Source organism: Tamandua tetradactyla, chromosome 12, assembly GCF_023851605.1.
Source record: "Tamandua tetradactyla isolate mTamTet1 chromosome 12, mTamTet1.pri, whole genome shotgun sequence".
NCBI lineage: Eukaryota > Metazoa > Chordata > Mammalia > Pilosa > Myrmecophagidae > Tamandua > Tamandua tetradactyla.
This window is the reverse complement of record NC_135338.1, coordinates 980871-996174: the sequence shown is the minus strand read 5'-3', so window position 1 is coordinate 996174 and position 15304 is coordinate 980871.

Here is a 15304-nt window from a genome sequence, read left to right as displayed (position 1 = left end):
TACCCCTAGCCCGCCGCCTACCAAGCCACAGTGGCAGCAGCGCAAGCCCCCTACGCCCTGCCCTCGCTGCAACAAGGGCTACCACTGGGCTCGAAACTGCCGCTCTACTAACAAAGCGCAGCCTTTAAACTTGAAGGGGAGGCATGTCTCAGCCCAGCCCCCAAGAGACACAGACCCGGGCCAAAACCGGCCCCAAGCCATAATGTGGACAATCCCTATAACACCCAGCAAGCCTACCCGCGACATTAAAATAAACAATTGCTGGTACACAGGCACCGTTGATTCTGGGGCAGAAATCTCATGTCTGCCTACTCGCTTTATAGCCCAATGGAAAACAGAGGAGGGACCCTCCGTCATGGGAGCCACGGGCTCCGCTCCCTCCCTGCGTGCCACCTCTCCCATTAAATGGGAAGATAATGAAGGTCACTCCGGTACCTTCCGGCCCCTTTTTCTAAGCACCATCGACCAAATCTTGTGGGGGCGAGATATCCTAGCAGCCTCGGGGGCATATATTACCACACAGCCCCCTCAAGAATGTTTCCTAACCACCATTGGCCAAGCCCTCTGGGGACGAGCCATTGCCACAGACGCGGGGGCCAATATTACTAAACAGCCCCCCCCAATAATTTGCGCCACTGCTCGCATAATACCTCCAGCACCCACTCCTCTCCAATGGGACACAGAGGAGCCCATCTGGGTGGAGCAGTGGCCTTTACCTTCCCATAAACTAGAAATACTCAAAACCCTCGTCATAGAGCAACTGGAAGCTGGTCATATCGAACCTTCCACTAGCCCCTACAATTCACCCGTTTTTGTCATTCACAAAAAAGCCACAAACAAATTTAGACTCCTTCATGACCTTAGGGAAATTAACAAGCACATATTGCCCATGGGCTCTCCGCAGCGTGGGCTTCCACACCCGGTGGCTATCCCCTCACATCTACATGTAGCCACCATAGACATCAAAGACTGCTTCTTTTCCATCCCTCTGCATGAGGATGACCGACCAAAGTTTGCCTTTACCGTTTCTGTCCCCAACCACGCGGGGGCAGCCAAACGCTACCAGTGGAAAGTGCTTCCCCAAGGCATGCGCAATAGCCCTGCTATTTGCCAGGCTTATGTTGACACAGCCATAGCTCCCTTGCGCGACATGGCCTATTTTATCCATTATATGGGTGACATTCTTATAGCCTCAGAGGAGCCTGAACAACTTACTCAGGTATTAAACGCACTAAAATCTAACCTCACTGCAATAGGTCTAAATGTGCAAACAGACAAAATCCAACTCCAACCCCCATTTTCTTTCTTGGGGTTTACAGTTGGTCAGCATGTAACTCCTGCAGCACCAAAATTAGCCATACCAGAGCGAGTTTCCCTCACTGAGTTGCAACAACTGTGCGGGCAAATCAATTGGCTCTGCTCGGCCATACCAGTCACCACAGCTGAGCTGCAACCTTTGTTTAAACTCTTGCAAACCAAAGCCAAGCCCCCAGAGGCCGTTACTCGTTCCATCCGGCTAGATTCCGGGGCAAAGCAAGCCATTCAAACCGTCAACGAGCTTTTGGGAGAATGTCAGCTTCACAGATACCAACCTGACCTCCCTCTAAAGGCATTAGTCCTTGACACTTACCTCACCCCTACAGGGGTGCTCTGGCAAGAAGGCCCCTTAATATGGGCCCACCCCGCCAAAGGTAAACTCAGAAAAATCTGCCCTGCTGTCCACTTGTGGATCAGCCTTGCTATGGACCTAGTCTATTTGGCTATTCACCTCGTTGGCCGCCAACCTGACACAATAGTCTGACCACTCAACGCCAAAAGCACCCGGCTCCTCATACAAAACAACGCGGAAATGCAGGTGCTGCTAGAAATGTTCTCGGGGGAATTTGATAACCACCTCCCCCATCACAAACTGTTGCAAGGCATCGCCCATTCACCCCTGCAGTGTCCATACCACCCGTTCCCTTCATCCTCCCCATTCCCAAGCTCCACTACCATCTTCACAGATGCCTCCAAAACGAAATTTGCGCTTGTGGTCTATCATCCCCGACAAAGAGAGCCCGAATGCTTCACTCATACTCACCAATTCTCAGTACAAGTGGGAGAAATCCTCGCAATAGAACTAGCATTCCGGCAGTACCCGTGCCAGCCAATCAGTCTTTTCACCGATAGTTTATACTCCTTCCAACTTTGCAAAATCCTTGCACTGGCCACCTTCTTTCCAGATACTAATCTAGCTATTGACAATGCCATCTTCAGACTACAATGCCTACTAGAGCGCCGCCAGGCACCCTGGTTCATTGCGCACATCCGCAGCCATTCCGGCCTCCCCGGACCGCTTGCGGCCGGCATTGAAGCAGCTGATAGAGCAGTCTCTGTCTCAGCTGCCGACACACTCGGTGACTCCATTAATACAGCCAAACAACTCCACTCCAGGTTCCACTTTTCAGCCAACTCCCTACATCATCTTTGTGGTCTGCCCAAAGAAACCTGCAAACACATAGTTCGCAGCTGCGCCACTTGCGCGCCCTTTGCGCCACTTGGACCCCTACAGCCACAAGGAGTCAATCCTCGTGGCCTCAAACCCAATGCTAGATGGCAAATGGATGTTACCCATATCTCTTCATTCGGGCGACTTAAATATCTGCATGTCATTATAGACACCTGTTCAGGCATGTGCCATGCTGTCCCCCTGCCGGGAGAAACTGCCAAACATTGCATCAAGGCACTTCGCCAGGGAATTCTCTTTATGGGAATTCCATGGGACTTAAAAACAGACAATGGCCCTGCCTACCGCAGCGCCCCCTTTGCCGCCTTCCTGCGTCTCTATAACATCACCCACCATTTTGGAATCCCTTATAACCCACAAGGACAGGCTATGGTAAAATCTTTAAATCGCAGGCTAAAAATCCAAATTGAAAAGGAAAGGGATAATCTCCCCCAGGCCTCACCAGGCGACCTTATCACAGCTGCCTTAATACATCTCAACTTACTCACATTTGATAAAGAAGGACTATCTCCCCTGCACAAACACTGGGGACCTTCATACAGGCCTTCCCTAGTCCCTTCAGTTCACTGGCGTGATCCAGCCACCAATACGTGGCAAGGGCCCGCCCCTCTCCTTGCCCAGGGGCGTGGGTTTGCTTGTGTCTTTCCAGAAAATGAATCCCAGCCAATCTGGATCCCCGGAAGAAACATCCATCCGGCCACGGCGACCAAGCAGGCGCTACCTACCAACGCAGATTGAGAGCCCTGAAGAAGAAGTTGGAGAAAATGCAACTTGATCAATCTTCAGAAAAAAACCCACAACAGTCATCACCACCACCGACCACCAGACGCCTACGCCGGCGGGCGAGGTGCCTGGTCTGGCAACTGACACAAGCAGCCCTTGAGAAAGACAGTACAGAAAACAGCCCTCGAGCTCAAAAAAGACAGCTCTCTTCAGCCTCTATGACGAGGCTCGAGAACGTTGTGGTAACCCTTCCCCTAGCTTAAAGCAAATTCTCCTAATAATGCTCACGCTTCTCTCCACAGCCCCTACAGCATCGGCCAGAGAAGTGTGGGCTGCTGTTCAGCACCCCCCCCGGGATCCTTTTCATCACCCCGGACAGCCCCCTTTTCCCTTCGCTTCAAGTCAGCAATTGCTCCCTTCAGCTCCCTTGCAATGCTTTCTTTCAACCATCTCAAGCACCCCTAAACCTCTCTCTGCGCCACCCACCTAAAGAAGCTCTTGTTTTCGACCTCTCACAGCTGTTTAATCAGACTACGCATACCTGCAACCCTGAATACCCAAATTGTCTATTCATTCATAACCAAACTATCGTTGATGTTGTAGGATTCAATAATAAAAAAATCTCCGCCTATTGGCTGACAGGTGCTTGGTGGTTCCCCGGCCTCACCCCTAACACCCCCATCACGCCCCAAATGCCATTCCGCCGGACCCCCCCTGCACCCAAACCCCGTGGACGGAAGAGTTCGCAAGCTTTAATCGCTTTGCGTGGTCGCCCTGCCGCCCACCCATCTATCCCCTCCAGAACATATCCTATTCGTTTTATGCTAATGGGTACGGTAATCATGGTAACCATCTCTCTGTGCTAATTCGCCATTACCTGTGCGGAAAATACTCCTGCCTTTATCTTAACCCCCTTCTTAGCCTCCTTCCAGTCTCCCCCGGTTTAGCCTCCTGCCCCAATCTCATCAACACAACCTACTCGGCAGAAAACTTCACTGTCTCTGAGAATATTACTGTCCAAGCCTTTGTCTTTGTTAACTCTCCCTTCTTTTGCTCTGTAATAGCATGTCCGACTTTGGAAATTGCATGCTTTCCAACTTTCTTAATACATCTTATCAATATGCCTTTATAGTCTTACAGCCTGGGCTAATGTGGATCCCGCTGAATACCTCCACCTTGGTTGCCCCGCAACTTCCTTACTCCATCAAGGCCGAGAATCTACCCTCAATCTCCCGACGCAAGAGGGACTTTGGCATCTCCGCCGCGATCGCTGCAGCCGTTGTCGCTTCCGTGACCGCCGCTGCCACAGCTGCCGTCGCCCTCACCCAGACATCTACCACCGCTGACGTCATCAACAACCTCACCCAGACCGCTGCGGGAACCCTAAGAACTCGAGACAACATAAGCCTTCTTATGCATCGCGCCGTCTTTAATCTACAGCAACAAATTGACTTACTAGCCCTAGATATTGAAGCCTTATATGAAGTAGCTTCCTCTACTTGTGATGGACGATACCCATTTTCCCGTCTCTGTGTTACCCCTGTTCTTGTTAATACCTCCCGACCCCGCCTAACCTTACGTGATTGGATATTCACTGCCTATAATGACTCCTTCTGGAACTATACTCACAATCTCCAAGCACAAATCTTAGCCATGGAAAACATAGTTGTCCCAAAAATATCTGCCTCTATCCTTACCGACCTCCTACACAAATTCACCTCCTTCTTCCAGCCCTCTAACCTTCTCTTCTATGGAATACTACTACTCATTCTAATAATTACCCTCTTCCTATTTAAATGCTTATGTACAAAAATTTCTCAACACAAGCAACAAACTAAACTTCTTGCTCTGGCAGCCCTTGAACTTCAAAACCCCTTCGCGGACGCAGGTCATCGCCAACAGGCACAGGTATGGTTAGCAAGTGTGGCCCACCCTGAGGACTGATCACCCTTTGGGAGCGTGGCTGGCGCAATACTAGTTAATCCGCGTGAGCCCCTCGGGAGCCTTGCGGACCAGCCTTGCCATTGACCAAATTACGTCCCTTTCTCTTCTCTCTTAAATTAAACAAAAAGGAGGAATTGCTGCATATATTTGTAACTGTCTCCTCTTATCTGCCTTAACATGCCCTGACATGTCCCAACATCTCTTAATCTTGCAGGCCCTGCCAATCTAGTCCTCTGCCTAGCAACTCCTGAGCATATATCACACTAACCTTTCACCCCTTCTTCATTGGACCAGGCACACTCCCCATCTCTCCGCCCATTATATACTTACAGTACTTCACTTTTGTTTAACACACCCCCTAACCAATCCACATCCTACATGACACCATACCAGCTGCCCATCAAAGTTTCTCCATCTCCGTTAACTCCCCCTCACCCACCATATATATTCCATGTGTTTCCTCCTGTCGGGAGCCTAGCATGTAAGCCTTGCCAGCCAGCTAGGTCCCGCGAGCCACCTATGCAATAAACTACTGCTATTATTCTTTAGTCTCGGTTTATTGTGCTCGCGCGCCCTCCAGACCTTCGAGCCCTGTGGTCTCGACTGACGCCGCTCTCCAGCCGAACCACATCCGAGGACAAGACCCCAGTGCGGTCGGGCTAGGCAAGCCCGGACACCGCAATTCTTTCCTAGATTGAACATGCCCATCTTTTACTCTTTCAATAAAATTCTCTCCCTTTTTATTTAACGGATAGAAATAACATAGCACCATTTTACTAGTGATTTTGACAGAGAAAACAAGATGTTCTGGCTGGGTTAAGTTTACTAGGCAATAACTAGATTGGCTCTGGTGATGTTATTGGTGCTTTTTTTTTTTTTTCATCTCAATTATTAACGACTTGAGAGCTGTCTAGTATGTTCCCTGTAGGGAGATATTCATCATGGGAAACCAGAGACCCTAGAGATGGGTAGCTGACTAGAAATCTAGCAGTTAGACTGGTTCACAGAAGCAAGACATGAATGGGCCCATTGCAAGAAGAGATAACTTTCTCCCATTTTACTAAAGGGCACATTAAGGTTATAGGAAACAAGGACCGTCTAAACCAATCTGACTCGGAAGATTTATCTTTAAATATTTTAGGCTTTCCAAAGGTTTACAAGTATACTTATATTTTGGATTATTGGAGGGGATGGGGGGCTGGTTCCTGCTGTCACCGCGGACAGGAGGGTTGTCTCCAACCCAGAACAGTTGTGGCTTCACACTGGTATGGTGAACCCAGGGCTTTATTCCCTGCAATTTAAGAGAAGAATGAGTAAAAAGTAACACTAAAGAAGGCCAACTCATTAGGATTTAGTTGAGCCTGACTAAGTGCATTATTCATTAGTAATGTTGTAAGGGGGTACCTTTGGGGAACTTAAGATGATTAGAGGCATAATTATTAATTTTGGTCCAAGTAACTGCTGGGTGGCTTTTTAGTTTATGGTGTATTGGAGTGGCTGGAGGGAAGTACCTGAAACTGTTGAACTGTGTTCCAATAGTCTTGATTTTTGAAGATGATTGTGTAACAAAATAGCTTTTACAGTGGGACTATGTGATTGTGAAAACCTTGTGTCTGATGCTCTTTTCATCCAGAGTATGGGCAGATGAGTTTTTAAAAATGTGGATAAAAAAATAATAGGGTGGATAAGGGGTAAAATAAATTTGAGTAGATTGAAATACTACTAGTGGTCAATGAGAGGGAGGGGGAAGGTGTGTAGGATGTATATGTTTTTTCTTTTTTCTTTTTATTTATTTTTTTAGAGTGATGCCAATGTTCTGAAAAATAATCGCAGCTATGTGGTGATATTGCGAACCATTGATTGTACACCATATATGGACTGTATATGTATGAAGATTTGTCAATAAAAATATTTTTAAAAATTGCTGGGTGGGATCTTTTTATTGTTTCCATGGAGATGTGACCCACCCAGTTGTGGGTGGTTTCTTTTTATTAGATGGTTTCCATGAAGATGTGTCTCCACCCATTCAAGGTGGGGTTGCTTACTGGAGCCCTTAAAGAGGGAATCATTTTGGAAAGGTTTAAGGGCTGACAGAGCCCACATAGCCTTTGGAGATGCTGAAGGAAAACACCCCCTGGGAAGCCTTGTGTATTAGTTAGGGTTCTCTAGAGAAACAGAATCAACAGGGAACACTAGCAAATATAAAATTTATAAAAGTGTCTCACGTGACCGTAGGAACGCAGAGTCCAAAATCCACAGGGCAGGCTGCGAAGCCGATGACTCCAGTGGATGGCCTGGATGAACTCCACAGGAGAGGCTCACCAGCCAAAGCAGGAATGGAACCTGTCTCCTCTGAGTCCTCCTTGAAAGGCTTCCCATGATTAGATTTACCATCACTAATTGCAGAAGACACTCCCCTTTGGCTGATTACAGATGGAATCAGCTGTGGATGTAGCTGACGTGATCATGACCTAATCCTATGAAATGTCCTCATTGCAACAGACAGGCCAGCGCTTGCCCAATCAAACAGCTACCACAACTTGGCGAAGTTGACACCTGTCCCTAACCACGACAGTCCACCCCTTGTCAACTTGGCACCTATATATATCACCTTATTTCCAAATGAAAACAAGCACACATATTTTTTCTTTAACCTGACAATACTCAACTGTCCTGCATATAACTGGAAACACATTAAATCTTTCCAGAATAGGGTGCAAACCCTTGGGCAACATTCATTCTTAAACTTGATATCTTACAACTTAAACAGTATAACATGAACAAAACAACATTACAGTCCTCATTTCTGTAACTGATCACGTGGTCAAAGTTCATATTTATCACTACCTTCTTCTACTACCCATTCCATGTTCCCTTTACCCTCAGCAAGCACTTCGGCTGGCCGTGGTTCTTTGCCTGGTGGAGTGACCCAAACCTTCATTCCTGAAGTTTCAGAGCCATTAGTAGTCCTGCCTGGATGGTGGTGTTGCAGTTTTCCATTGATTTTAATCACAGGGCATGGTAGTACTAGTAGACGCCCCAGGGGATTTCCTATATTCCAAGAAAACTCTTCTTTACCTCCATTATGTAGTTGCAGTCCTACTTCCTTCTGATAGTCAGGGTCACTTACCCCAGACAATAATGTAATCCCCTTCTTGACGTGTTGATCCAGAGGCATAAGTAGCCCAAAGTGACCAGGTGGCAATCTTAACTTCCAGTTCAGTGGTATCACTGTTGTTTCTCCTGGAGAAAGCACACCCCGTTTTGGAACTAAAACCTGTAGACCAGCAGAACTCAGGGTAGCAGGGACAGGAAGCAAAAATTTTCCTACTGGATCACTAGGGGTAATAGTGAGTGGCACCACACCCATTTCCACCCCTTGGTTCCTGGACCCATGGATCCTCGCTATGGGAGAAACAGCACCATACAGCGGACGCTGATTCAGAGCCTACACAGCTTCCTGGAGAAGATTACCCCAGCCTTTCAAGTTTTTGCCACCTAGTTGGCACCGTAATTGAGTTTTCAAAAGGCCATTCCACCATTCTATCAATCCAGCTGCTTCTGGATGATGGGGAACATGGTAAGACCAGAGAATTCCATGAGCATGTGCCCATTCCCGCACTTCATGTGCTGTGAAGTGTGTTCCTTGATCCAAAGCAATGCTATGTGGAATACCATGACGATGAATAAGGCATTCTGTAAGCCCACGAATGGTAGTATTGGCAGAAGCATTGCATGCAGGGAAAGCAAACCCATATCCAGAGTATGTGTCTATTCCAGTTAGAACAAATCGCTGCCCCTTCCATGAAAGGAGTGGTCCAATGTAATCAACCTGCCACCATGTAGCTGGCTGGTCACCTCGGGGAATGGTGCCATATTGGGGGCTGAGTGTGGGTCTCTGCTGCTGGCAGATTGGGCACTCAGCAGTGGCTGTAGCCAGGTCAGCCTTGGTGAGTGGAAGTCCATGTTGCTGAGCCCATGCATAACCTCCATCCCTACCACCATGACCACTTTGTTCATGAGCCCATTGGGCAATAGCAGGAGTTGCTGGGGAAAGAGACTGACTGGTATCCACAGAATGGGTCATCTTATCCACTTGATTATTAAAATCTTCCTCTGCTGAAGTCACCCTCTGGTGTGCATTCACATGGGACACAAATATCTTCATGTTTTTAGCCCACTCAGAAAGGTCTATCCACATACTTCTTCCCCAGACCTCTTTGTCACCAATTTTTCCAATTATGGTCTTTCCAAGTCCCTGACCATCCAGCCAAACCATTAGCAACAGCCCATGAGTCAGTATACAAATACACCTCTGGCCAGTTTTCCTTCCAAGCAAAATGAAAAACCAGGTGCACTGCTCAAAGTTCTGCCCACTGGGAGGATTTCCCCTCACTACTGTCCTTCAAGGACACCCCAGAAAGGGGTTGTACTGCTGCAGCTGTCCACTTTCGGGTGGCGCCTGCATATTGTGCTGAACCATCTGTAAACCAGGCCCGAGTTTGCTCTTCCTCAGTCAGTTCACTGTAAGGAACTCCCCAAGAGGCCATAGCTCTGGTCTGGGAGAGAGAAGGTAATGTGGCAGCAGGAGTGGAAACCATGGGCATTTGTGCCACTTCTTCATGTAACTTACTTGTGCCTTCAGGACCTGCTCTGGCTCTATCTCGTATATACCATTTCCATTTTACAATGGAGTGCTACTGTGCACACCCAACTTTATGGCTTGGTGGGTCAGACAACACCCAGCTCATGGTAGGCAACTCAGGTCTCATGGTAACTTGGAGGCCCATGGTTAAGCCTTTAGTCTCTACTAAGGCCCAGTAGCAGGCCAAAAGCTGTTTCTCAAAAGGAGAGTAGTTATCTGCAGCAGATGGTAAGGCTTTGCTCCAAAATCCTAAGGGTCTGTGTTGTGATTCTCCTATAGGGGCCTGCCAAAGGCTCCAGACAGCATCTCTATTTGCCACTGACACTTCCAGCACCATTGGATCTGCTGGATCATACGGTCCAAGTGGCAGAGTAGCTTGTACAGCAGCCTGGACCTGTCGCAGAGCCTCCTCTTGTTCAGGTCCCCACTCAAAATTAGCAGCTTTTCTGGTCACTCGATAAATGGGCCGGAGTAGCACACCCAAATGAGAAATATGTTATCGCCAAAATCCAAAAAGACCAACTAGGCATTGTGCCTCTTTTTTGGTTGTGGGAGGGGCCAGATGCAGCAATTTATCCTTCACCTTAGAAGGGATATCTCGACATGCCCCACACCACTGGACACCTAGAAATTTTACTGAGGTGGAAGGCCCCTGTATTTTTGTTGGATTTCTCTCCCATCCTCTGACATGCAAATGCCTTACCAGTAAATCTAGAGTAGTTGCTACTTCTTGCTCACTAGGTCCAATCAACATGATATCATCAATATAATGGACCAGTGTGATGTCTTGTGGGAGGCAGAAACGATCAAGGTCTCTGTGAACAAGATTATGACATAGGGCTGGAGAGTTGATATACCCCTGAGGTAGGACAGTGAAAGTATATTGCTGACCTTGCCAACTGAAAGCAGACTGTTTCTGGTGGTCCTTACTAATAGCTATTGAGAAAAAAGCATTTTCCAGATCAATAGCTGCATACCAGGTACCAGGGGATGTATTGATTTGCTCAAGCAATGATACCACATCTGGAACAGCAGCTGCAATTGGAGTTACCACCTGGTTGAGTTTACGATAATCCACTGTCATTCTCCAAGACCCATCTGTTTTCTGCACAGGCCAAATAGGAGAGTTGAACGGGGATGTGGTGGGAATCACCACCCCTGCATCTTTCAAGTCCTTAAGAGTGGCAGTAATCTCTGCAATCCCTCCAGGAATATGGTATTGCTTCTGATTTACTATTTTGCTTGGTAGGGGCAGTTCTAGTGGCTTCCACTTGGCCTTTCCCACCACAATAGTCCTCACTGCACGAGTTAGAGAACCAACGTGGGGATTCTGCCAGTTGCTCAGTATGTCATTCCAATGATACATTCCGGAACTGGGGAAATAACTACAGGATGGGTCCGGGGACACACTGGACCCACTGTGAGACGGACCTGAGCTAAAACTCCACTGATCACCTGGCCTCCAAAAGCCCCCACTCTGACTGGTGGTCCAGAGTGACGTTTTGGGTCCCCTGGAATTAATGTCACTTCTGAACCAGTGTCTAATAATCCCCGAAATATCTGATCATTTCCTTTTCCCCAGTGCACAGTTACCCTGGTAAAAGGCCGTCGGTCTCCTTGGGGAAGACTTAGAGGAAGGTTAACAGTATAAATTTGTGGCAGTGTAACAGGTTTCTCCCCCAAAGGAACCTGGCCTCCCCTTCATTCAAGGGGTTCAGGGTCTGTAAACTGTTTCAAGTCTGGAAGTTGATTAAGGGGCCATGACTCTGTGTTTTTGTAATTCAGGTTAGACTTCTGTTCCCTTGACCTAGAACTCTTTCGTTCATACAGCTCCAACAAGAATTTAGTAGACTGCCCTTCTATTGTATTTCTAGGCACCCCGTGATTTACTAGCCAATGCCACAAATCTCTGCGTGTCATATAATTTTGATGCCTCCTTTGAGTTTGTTGTCTATTATAATAGCCGCGTCTACCCTGTCTTTGGTGATTAAGTGCTGCCACCTGGCTTCTGCCAACTCGAGATCCTGTCATCCCCATTGTGTTTAAGGATTCCAACTCAGTGACAGCAGTTCCTACAGAAATATCTGACCTACAAAGAAGTGCAACCACAGAGCTCTTGAGGGATGATGGTGCTAGTCTCACAAACTTATTTCTCATTGTTCTGGTAAAAGGTGCATCCTCTGGACATTCCTGGGGTGTAAGAGCAGGCTTTGCATGATAAATCCACTCTAACTTTCCAATCTCTCTAAGCCTCTGAATCCCCTCATCTACATTATACCAGGGCAGTTCTGGCATTTCAACCTCAGGTAATGTTGGCCACCTTTTGATCCATGTTTCAACCAACCACCCAAACAAGCTGTTAACACCTTTTCTAACCGCTCAAACTATAACATTGAATGCAGAATCTCTGCTTAGTGGGCCCATATCAATAAATTCAGCCTGATTCAGCCTTATATTCCTCCCACCATTATCCCACACTCTTAAAATCCATTGTCACACATATTCCCCTGATTTATGTCTATATAAATCGGAAAACTCACACAGTTCTTTTGGAATATAACGTACCTCCTCGTGTGTGATACTTTGTACCTCACCTTTAGGGGCCTGTTGGGACTTTAGTCTAGTTATAGGTCTAGAAGAAATGAGGGGTGGTGGGGGTGGGTCATGAAAAGAATTAGAAATATCTTCCAAGCCATTTGCTTCAGGGCCTTCATTTGCAGTTTCATCTGGTGAAACAGGATTAATAACTCTAGGGCTAATCCCTTCAGGAGGAGGTTGGGTGGCCAACTCCTCAAGGCAGGCTGGAGGTGGGGCAGTTATGTCCTCAGGGCAGACTATTACAGGGTTATCTAGAGAAGGCTCAGCATGGTCTAGGGTTTTCAACCTCACCCCCAACATCATTATCAATCCATATGTCACCATCCCATTTTTCAGGGTCCAACTCCTTTCCAATCAATGCCCTCACTTTAACGGCAGACACCATGCAAGACTGAGATTTCAGTTTACGTTGTAATGTTTCTACTCTAACAATAAAATTTTGAGTCTGATTTTCAGCGATCTCAGGTCTACGGCTACAGGAAATAAGATTTTCCTTCAGCATACTCATAGAAACGTCTACATCTTTGAGACAGCACTTAAGCTTCTCGTTTGAAGCCTTAAGCCCATCCCTTTCTCCCCTTAATGTAGACAGTGTATCTAACAACAACCAACCAACATCTCTATAACTCTTTATTTCTACAAAACTCTGTAAAGGTGTCAAAAACATTATCCCCCAGAGTCTGGCTTCGTACAAGTGAAGCATTAGGAGAATCGAATGATGCTATTTTGACTATCTCCTTTGCCAACTCACTCCATGGATTGGGAGTGTCATTCTGATTATGTGAATCAGAGTCCTTCATGTCTCCGAGTCCAGTCAGAGTAGAAAACCATTCATAAAAACCCATTTTTAAGATTCTGTTTCTTAAGAACCACTCCTGGTACCAAGAGGTATTAGTTAGGGTTCTCTAGAGAAACAGAATCAACAGGGAACACTTGCAAATATAAAATTTATGAAAGTGTCTCACATGACTGTAGGAACGCAGAGTCCAAAATCCACAGGGCAGGCTGCGAAGCCGATGACTCCGATGGATGGCCTGGATTAACTCCACAGGAGAGGCTCACCAGCCAAAGCAGGAATGGAATCTGTCTCCTCTGAGTCCTCCTTAAAAGGCTTCCCATGCCCACGCCCCGCAGCAGCCGACCTGCCCGCCCTCCTTCTCCCCTCTCTTTCTCCGCCGGCCCGCCGCGCGGCGCCCACGCCCCGCTGCAGCCGACCCGCCTGCCCTCCTTCTCCCCTCTTCCCCCTCCTGCTCCGGCAGCTCTCCAACCACCACGGTGCCATCTTCCCCCGCCTTCACCGGCTCCTCTGCTATCAGCCTCGACAGCCTTGCTGCCCTCATTTTTCCTCCTGCAGAACAGCTACTGGGGGAGTGGAGACAATACAGAACAGCTCCCGGAGCCACGACGGAGATCAAAGGGACAGCGTACCCCATCCTGGAACGGCTGACTGTCTGGGAGAACCAGCTCCGGTGAGAACACCGAGGGACGCGGGCTTTCCCAGGCGGGCGGCAAGCGGCCAGAGTCCCTCCCTTCCTCCTTCCCAGGCCATCTGGCAGAATTGGGCAGGCGGTCCCCTCAGGCCGCGGTGGCTGGCGTCCCCACCACGTGAGGCCCCCCAGACCAACTGAAAGAGTTGGGTCAGAAATCCCCAGACTGCAGAGAATGGTGACCAGGGGGTCCCTTCCAAACACGTGACTCCCCGGTCCGCCTGGGAACAGTGCACTCTCCCGGGCTGCGACAGCTGGCACCCTTCCGCCACGCTTGGCGCCCCGGGCCGAGTAGGTAATTTGGTCGGGCGCTCTCACGTGCTGCAGCGGCCGGCGACCCTCCCCGCGTTCGGACCCCCGGGCCGGCTGGCACTCTTCCAAGACGCTTCGGCTGCCAAACCTCCCCTACGGAGAGAGTTTTCCAGAGTTAAAGGACCCACAGCAACTTTTACTGGTGGATCCCGTAGAAAAACGTGTGCGACGAGCGCCACCTACTGGGCAGGATAAGAAAAACAGAACCCAGAGATTTCACAGAAAAATCTTACAACCTGTGGGGTCCAACACTCAGGGAAATCTGACTAAATGCCCATACGCCAGCAGAAAATAACGGATCACACTCAGAAAATTGAAAATATGGCCCAGTCAAAGGAACAAACCAATAGTTCAAATGAGATACAGGAGCTGAAACAACTAATGTTGAATATACGAACAGAAATGGAAAACCTCTTCAAAAACGAAATCGATAAATTGAGGGAGGACATGAAGAAGACATGGGCTGAACATAAAGAAGAAATAGAAAAACTGAAAAAACAAATCACAGAACTTATGGAAGTGAAGGATAAAGTAGAAAAGATGGAAAAAACAATGGATACCTACAATGATAGATTTAAAGAGAAAGAAGATAGAATTAGTGATTTGGAGGATACAACATCTGAATTCCAAAAAGAAACAGAAACTATCTGGAAAAGAATGGAAAAATTCGAACAGGGTATCAGGGTACTCAAGGACAATATGAACCGCACAAATATACGTGTTGTGGGTGTCCCAGAAGGAGAAGAGAAGGGAAAAGGAGGAGAAAAACTAATGGAAGAAATTATCAATGAAAATTTCCCAACTCTTATGAAAGACCTAAAATTACAGACCCAAGAAGTACAGCGCACCCCAAAGAGATTAGACCCAAATAGGTGTTCTCCAAGACACTTACTAGTTAGAATGTCAGAGGTCAAAGAGAAAGAGAGGATCTTGAAAGCAGTGAGAGAGAAGCAATCCATGACATACAAGGGAAACCCAATAAGACTATGTGTAGATTTCTCAGCAGAAACCATGGAAGCTAGAAGACAGTGGGATGATATATTTAAGTTACTAAAAGAGAAAAACTGCCAGCCAAGACTCCTATATCCA